This window comes from Dipodomys merriami, unplaced genomic scaffold (assembly GCF_024711535.1).
Source record: "Dipodomys merriami isolate MVZ:Mamm:240054 unplaced genomic scaffold, mDipMer1.0.p SCAF_16, whole genome shotgun sequence".
NCBI lineage: Eukaryota > Metazoa > Chordata > Mammalia > Rodentia > Heteromyidae > Dipodomys > Dipodomys merriami.
This window is the reverse complement of record NW_027202937.1, coordinates 21,559,027-21,567,383: the sequence shown is the minus strand read 5'-3', so window position 1 is coordinate 21,567,383 and position 8,357 is coordinate 21,559,027. Positions and strand designations below refer to the sequence as shown.

Here is an 8,357-nt window from a genome sequence, read left to right as displayed (position 1 = left end):
ATCCTCAGATCTCACCTTCCTGAGTAGCTAGGATTACAGGCGTGAGCCACCGGTGCCCGGCTTTATTTATACCCTTTATATATAATTTTTTTTAAATGCAAGATAGGAAGTAGAGATGAAAAGAGCAGGTTGTTTTATTCTCTGTGTTGAATATCTTCCTCTTCTTTTCTTGAGGCCATTGGCTAGTGAGGAGAGAAAATGAGTTCTTTCTTTGGATTAGACATGAGACATTGGAAAGACTGGAAATAAACTCAGAAGTTGGAGGGGGTCTGTATTGCTGGGGACTGAGGAAAGAGTGAATGTGAATGATCAGCCTTATCAAGATGTATTTCTCTCTCCATAGGAAAATGGGAGTGAGAGATGCTCTTCCCAAAGAACTCATAGAACACTGAGAAGAGAGGCACTGTCAAATGCGCAGCAAGGACAGAGAGCACTGGGGAGAGTATCAAGCCAGTAAGCAATGTTACCCTAAATTCCTTGTCTCCTTCCCATTCCTCCAACCAACTCTGAGGTTTTGTGAATCACCATCAGAAAGTTAGGGGAAGGAAATGAGGAAAGAGAGAGGCTACATAGTATTCCCCTATCCCAATGTATAAGTCTGAGCTGGAGCGGGGAGAAGCCTAACTTCAAAACCAAATTTGATGCTTTACTGTCACATGGATTTACATATTTCAGCTTCTGACATTTCACTGGACATGACCAGAGGAATGCAATTTGTTCTAAATTTCATGTAAGAGCAAGTGTTAAATCTGTACAATAAATCTGAAGTGTTGTTTTTATGATTTATTACTTCCCATGAGTCATAATTGTTCAATGGAATAGTTACATAACAATTCCCAAATGCTATTAAGCAGAACAGTACTCGGTGCCTTCTATATATTTTTTCCTTTATGAAGTTACTTCCTCTCTGTCAGAAAAGTGGAAAATTGTATATCAACTTGTTGTCATGGAGAATTTTTGTAATTTTTACTTATTGTGCATTAGCACTTATGAGAAATCTAAAAAAATGTATATGTTTTGTATGCATTAGGTGCTTGATTAATGTCGAATTAATAAACAAATGAGCAGGAAGTGAAGATGAAGTATATATGAATAGGCTTCTTTTTTTTTTTTTTTTTTTTTTACAAATCTGTGCTATTCAAAAATCCCTTTCTGCTAGAATAAAAAATAACCCAAGCTTGTGATTTCTAAGAAATTCCTAAAAGATTTTATGTTCTCTTTACATAAACTATAAACCTTCAGTATCAAATAGAAACTTAGGGGGTAATATTAGCCAATTACAGCATTAGCCCAGTGTCTTAATTTTATAGCTAAAAACCTAAAGAGACTAAATAATTTGATCAACCTCACTTTTTTTTTCTTTGATATGTGTCAGTATCAGGCCGGGCAACTAGTGTTTGCTTGATATAGAGCTTGCTTGGTTTCTGAGCCTCCTGCTAGCTTGGCTTTGAGTAACAGCTTAAACTCTCACTACTTTTCTCACCCATACAGAAAATCATCGCACCAAATCTGCATCTAATAATAAACACACACATTGCAAAGTTAACAGAATACTGTCTGAAGTCTTAGAAACTAAAAACCACAATCCTAAATATTCTAGGATCAAAGAGGAAATCTCAACGGAAACCAAGGTATCAAACTGAATGAACAGTAAAATTGTGGATGAAGCTAAAGCGGTACTGAGAGGAACATTTATAGCACTAAAATGTATATATTAGAATAGGTAGTGCTATAATTTGAGTGTGTCCTTTCAGAATTCTGGTGTTAGGAGGTGAGCTCTTTTAGTAGTATTGAAGATTAAATGAGATCATGAGTGTGGAGCCCCCATGATGGCATTGGTGGCTTTATGAGGAGGGAAGAGGTCTAGCTAGCAAATTTTAGCCGTATAGAATACTTTACCAGAAGGACTCAGCCAATGCAGAGTGGATGCTAGCACCAAGCTTTTAGATTTTAGAACCTACAGAACCAAGAGCCAAATAGACTTTTACTCTTTTTAAATTACCCCATTCTGGTATTTTATTATAAATGGACAAAGGAGAAATCTTTTTTTTTGGGGGGGGGGTCCAGTCATGGGGCCTGAACTCTGGGCCTGGGCACTGTCCCTCAGCTCTTCAGCTCAAGGCTAGCGCTCTATTACTACTTGAGCCACAGCGCCACTTCTGGCTTTTTTCTTTTTTGCTTATGTGGTGCTGAGGAATCAAACCCAGGGCCTCATGCATGCAAGGCAAGCGCTCTACCACTGAGCCACCTTCCCAGCCCCCAAAGGAGAAATCTTAAATCACGAATCTGGGGTTTCACCACAAAGAGGGAAAAAAGAAAGAAGCACATAAAACCAAATCAAGCGGTAGAGAGAAAATATTGAAAATAGGAACAGAGTCAATTAAATTAACCACCGAATCACAATGATACGCACAGCTTTGACTTCAAAAGCAGCAATAAAATCAATAAACGTGTCACACTTCTAGTGAAACTAATGAAGGGAAAAGGAGAGAACACATAAATGATCAACATCGGGAATGAAACATGAGCCATCACTACACACCCTGCAGACATCAGAAGACAATGGAGGAATACTACAAAAAAAATTGCACATACTAATTTGACAGTGCAGTTGAGAAGGCTCAGTTCTCAAACAAAAAAAAAAGCAGAAGCTGGTGGCTCAGTGGTAGAGCTCTTGCCTTGCTTGCATGAGGCCCTGGGTTCGATTCCTCAGTACCACATAAGCAAAAAGAAAAAGCCGGAAGTGGTGCTGTGGCTCAGTGGTAGAGTGCTAGCCTTGGGCTGAAGAGCTGAGGGACAGCGCCCAGGCCCAGAGTTCAGGCCCCACGACTGAACCCCCCCCCCAAAAAAAAGCAGAAGCTAGCTGTGTTCTGGTGCACAAAATTATTTTAAAACATTGTATAAAGATACTGTTTTAGGTTGTGTGTTTAGGTGTACACAAAACATAAGTGAATTTTTCATTTAGACTTGAGTTTCATCCCACAATATCTTATGACATATACACAAATAGTGCAAAATCCACAGTCTGAATTATTCAGATAGTCCCAGATATTTTGGATAAGAGACACCAATAATCCAAATCTAAAGTCTGGTATGTGTCTAGTCCTAGGCATTTTGGAAAAGATACACTTAAACTTTATACAAAGCATTCTATAGGGATATCCAGGGAACTTAGCTAAACTTTAAAGGTTATAACTGTAAGATTCCATTTTTAAAACACGTTCAAGTTAAAAATTGTAGAAATAAGAACATATTAATGGGTGCTCAGATTGAGGACAGGCTAAAGGTGGGGAGAAGCTAGAGTTGTTGTGTAATAAACTATACTTCTCACTCAGTGGGAAGATTTCCTACCACCTCTATCACATGTAGTCAACTAGGTCTGAGCCTTAGTTTTCTTATTTGTCAAATGAGAAATAGGTTTCTCAAAAGTCCCTGCATTTCCTCTGGCCCTTATAATTTAGAATTATAGAATATCTTTCTCTTTTGAGCACCACCTTGAAAATTTGTCTTTGTACCAAGGCTCTTTTTTTTTTATTGTGAAAATACTGTACAGAGGGGTTACAATTACATGGGCAAGATAATGAGTGCATTTTTTATCAAGCATTGTAGCCTCCTCCTTTGTTTCCCCTTCCCATCCCTTCCCATCCTCCCCCCACCCCCCCCACCCAATCCTTCTCCCCTTCCCTCCCCTCCCCCCCACCAAAGTTTTAAAGTTTGTTTTCAACATAACGATTTGTACATCTCATTGTTGCAATGGGTCCACCTGTATCCCTGTTTAAACGGTTGTTTTTCCCCTTCCCCTCCACAAATTATACCAACATCAAATACAGTGAAAGCAGGGGTTATACCATGGGGGAGGGACATACAAAGGAACAAAGAAATAATCTTATAAATGTGTTAGAAACAATTGCATGAAAGACAAAAAAACATTTGAATCACATCTGTAACCCTAGCTATTTAGGAGGCTGAGATCTGAGGATTACAGTTCTAAGTGAGCTCAGGAGGAAAGTCTGTGAGAGTCTTATCTCTAGTAAACTACCAAAAAGCCAGAAGTGGAGCTGTGGCTTAAATAGAAGGGCACTATCATTGGGCAAAAAAGCTCAAGGGCATTATCCAGGCCCTGAGTTCAAGCCCCCGGAGGTTCTCCTGTGATGGAGGCTGTCTTGGTCGTGGTTTGCAAGGTGTTACTACTAATGTTGGAAATGTGATTAAGGCAGGGGGAATCTCTGAATGATTTCTTACAAACGCATGTGCATCTGTAAGTATCTCAAAATAACAAAGCTGAACTGAAAAGAAAAGGTTAAGGTGTTGGCTAGATCATGCCAACATGTAATGAATTCCTTGGATGCCAGCAAGATTTGAGATTTATCTATTACATGCTTTCTGCCATCCCACCTGCAAGCTATCAGTGCTTTCCAAAATGGATGGGTTGAAGCTAGAGTTTATTAAAAAGACCTCTAGTCCCTTGATACTCTGCACCAAGGAGATAGGCTCCTGGTTCTAAGGTTCTTTGTATTCCATTTATCTGAATGTCTCTAAGCCCCAGTGGCCTAGCTTTGAGACAAAGAGGCCATTATTACTAGAGATCCCAAGACAAAGGACAAATGGCCAGGGTCATTTCTTCCAGCACATCACCAGCAAAAGGCCAGACTGAACTCCTTAGCTTATGGTCAGAGTATGCAAAGCCACTCAGTGATATCAGGGATACAATGCAGAGAAGAGTAGAGGTCTATGGACAGTTAGAGTAACTTCTCTCTCTCACCCTAGGACCTGTTTGCTTTCCACAGGACTAGTGTTTACCTGCAGAGACTGAGTCAGTCTATATTAACAAGGAATTAAACTTTGAACTAGCAGTGTTTAACAGGACGGGTAACTTAACTAGAAGAGACTGAGATATTGTTATCTAAGAAATCTTGATTGTCCCTAGGACTTAAGTGACTTTGGATGTCTCTTGATGAGGGAACAGAGGCTGAGTTCTGCTCGGGAGCCTAAGGGCATGAATACTAGGACTGCCCTGAGCCATGCCTCCCTAGGTCTGCCGCACTCACGCTCAGGATATTGTATTCTAACCTCATTTTCTCCATCCCAAAGTCCCTATCAGAAAACTAAAATCACTCAGTGGGAAGATTTCCTACCACCTCCATCACATATAGTCAACTAAGTCTGAGCCTAGGTTTTCTTATTTGTCAAATGAGAAATAGGTTTCTTAAAATTCCCTGCATTTCCCTCTGGCCCTTATCATTTAGAATGATAGAATGTCCTCCTCTTTTAAGCACCACTTTGTGTTTGCACCAAGGCTCTCATCTGTAACCCTAGCTATTTGGGAGGCTGAGGTCTGAGGATTGTAGTTTCAAGCCATCTTAGGCTGTGAGATTCTTATCTCCTGTAAACTATCAAAAAACCAGACGTAGAGCTGTGGCTTAAGTGGAAGAGCACTGGCATTGGTCAAAAAAGTTCAAGGGCATTGCCCAGGCCCTGGGTTCAAGCCAGGACTAGCATACACACTCAAAAAAAAAGTATAAAGACGATCATTCATCTTACATGGGCAAAACATCTTGAAGAAGATAGCATATCAATAGGTCATTTTGTCGGGAGTATAGTCACCCCCCACAGTCTAAAAGAAGAATGCAGATTGGAGGATATGATGAATTTCTATGTGTAAGAAAATGAAGGGAAGGATATTTTTGCCCCCTTTCCTCTCCCCTAGAAGAGACAAGGAAATTTATCATTGGAAATGAGAATGAGTGAGCAACAAGGTGAACACTTAAAAGAATTCTAAAAACAGTGATGTCTCATATTCTGGCAAGATGTGCACTTTACTAGGCTGTGAACCAATCTCTGTAACATCTTCACTAATAACTGCATTTCAGAAAGGCTTTATATAACTGGTGGTGGTGGCGGCAGTGTGTGTGTGTGTGTGTGTGTGTGTGTGTGTGTGTGTGTGTGTGTGTGTGTGTGTGTGTGTGTGTGTGTGTGTGTGTGTCTACGAACTGAGAGAGGAGGCCAAATTTTGGTGAAAGGAACAAATGGATGGTGAAAGATACAGGGTAGAACAGAGAAGATGATAAAAGTGTAATGAGAATTATATGTATTCCTCTCTCATTACTACTGGAGGCAGGTTAACAATATCAAGGAAAGAGATTTATTTAGCTTATACTTTTTGTAGGCTTATCACCCAAGATTGGGTGACCTTATTGGTTGGCCTCTGGGGAAGTCCTAATATGGATGACATCACAGTGGAAATACATGTGACAAGAGTTCACTTGACCAACTAGGAAACCAAAGAACAACTCAGGGGCCAGGCTTCTCTTAAAACCACTGTTATGATAGCTCAAGCATCCAGTGAGATCTATTTTAACCTCTCCAAAGGCCTATTTAGCTCTATTAAGCCCCACTTTTTGAGTTCCTCTATCTCTCAGCACTAACACACCAGAAACCAATCTCTGCAACTTGGCTGGGGATGGGGGCAGGTGGGAAGAGGGTTATACTCCAGCCATATCCAAACGGGAGGAGGGCACTGGCTTTTCCACAGGGCCTAGAGTCTGGATTCAGGCTAGTTTTACCTAGGATTTTTGGTTGTTTTGTTGTTGTTGTTGTTGGTGGTGGTGGTGGTTGTGGTGATGGTATGTGTGTGTATGTGTGTGTGTATGGTATGTGTGTGTATGTGTGTGTGTATGTGTGTGTGTGTGTGTCCAAGAGGTTGAACTCAGGGCCTGGGCAATGTCATTGAGCTTTTTTTTTGTTCAAGACTAGTGTTCTACCACTTGAGCTACAGCTTCTGGCTTTTTGGTGGCTAATAGGAGATAAGAATTTTACAGACTGGGCTGGGAATGTGGCGTGGTAGAGTGCTTGCTTAGCATGTATGAAGCTCTGGCTTTGATTCCTCAGTGTCACATACACAGAAAAAAGCCAGAAGTGGTGCTGTGGCTCAAGTGGTAGAGAACTAGCCTCAAGCAAAAGAAGCTCAGGGACAAAAATGCCCAGGCCCCAAGTTCAAGCCCTAGGACTGGCAGAAAAAAAAATAGAATTTTACAGACTTTCCTGCCTGTGCTGTTTTGAATCTCCATCCCCACATCTTAGCCTCCTAACTAGCTAGGATACAGGCAGGAGCCACTGGTGCCCAACTCTACCTAGTTTTTTCTTTTTTTTAAATGGTGGGAGAGTCCTGCCACTGTCTATATGTCTCACACCTGTTTGTTCTGCCCTTCACCATCTTTCTCGTAGAGCTACAGTTCAAGTGGCAGAATGCCAGGCTCGTGGAAAAAAGCCAACTGAGAGCACAAGGCCATGAATCCAAGCCCCAGTACTGGCACATAACAAATATTTCTATGTAACATCTTTGTTTGCCATCTATGAAATCTTTTCTCAGTCTTTTCAAATGATGATCTACCCACATTTTAATCAACTTTGAAAGGTACTCACCTTACCTAGCCTTGATTCATATTTATTTGTATATTTGCCTTGTGTAGTCTATAGGATTAAACACTCTATTTAGAGATTCTAGCCTTAGAATGGCAAGCATCGTAAATGCTCAATAACAACTTGTTAAATGGAGTTTGCTTCTTGGCCCTCCTCCTCTTTTCTCCTCCAGGCTTTTAGTTGGAATGAGTCACAATGCTGATACATAGCAAACAACAATAATAACAATAAAGGTGACAGTCAGGGGGGATTTCTCATTTTCAAAGAATTCTCTGGAGTGCTTGCTAGTAGGAAATCATTAATATTTGATTGGGGTAGGAGGGGGAGTGAGGTTTAACCATGAGCTCTGTCACCAGAGTTTTCAGTGACAAAGATCCACATGGAATCTGCATTCATCCCCATACAAAATTGTATGGCTGCTCCAGAGAAAACTGTATGAACAAACTTTAACCTCATGACTTCTATTCTTTGGGAATAAAAGGCTTAAAACCTAATGTGAGCTTTTTTTAGATGTGAAGCTCCATGTGAGTAGTGTGCTGTTAATATCATATTAATGCAGGGTGCCAGAGGAACTCAGCTCAGAATCTAAAGAAGAAAATCAGTTTCTTGCAGCTCTGATATCTGGCAACCACATTTAACTGGATTTTAATCTTCTGGGGAAAATGACCTTCCCCTCCCACAGTAATGCAGTCATCATAGATTTTGGCACTACTAAATCACTTATAATAAGGAAACTGAAAAGAGATGCTGCTGCTTCTGCTGTTGCTGCTGTTGCTGCTGCTGCTGCTGCTGCTGCTGATGTGTGTGTGTGTGTGTGTGTGTGTGTGTGTGTGTGTGTGGTGGTATATATATAAATACAAGGCCTGGTGCTCTTAGCTTAGCTTTTTCATTTTTCATTCATGCTTGGCACTTTACCACTAGAGCCATGTCTCTACCTC

The 8,357-nt window shown here is 40.7% G+C and overlaps 1 long non-coding RNA gene across 1 annotated transcript; it reads left to right on the top strand.

The window, feature by feature from the left end:
* Nucleotides 1-355: 355 nt before the first annotated feature.
* On the top strand, nt 356-7,310 carry LOC138827866 (uncharacterized). The gene is made up of 3 exons (XR_011372184.1): nt 356-453; nt 1,492-1,631; nt 7,225-7,310. It is a non-coding gene; the product is annotated as an uncharacterized lncRNA (long non-coding RNA).
* Nucleotides 7,311-8,357: the final 1,047 nt, after the last annotated feature.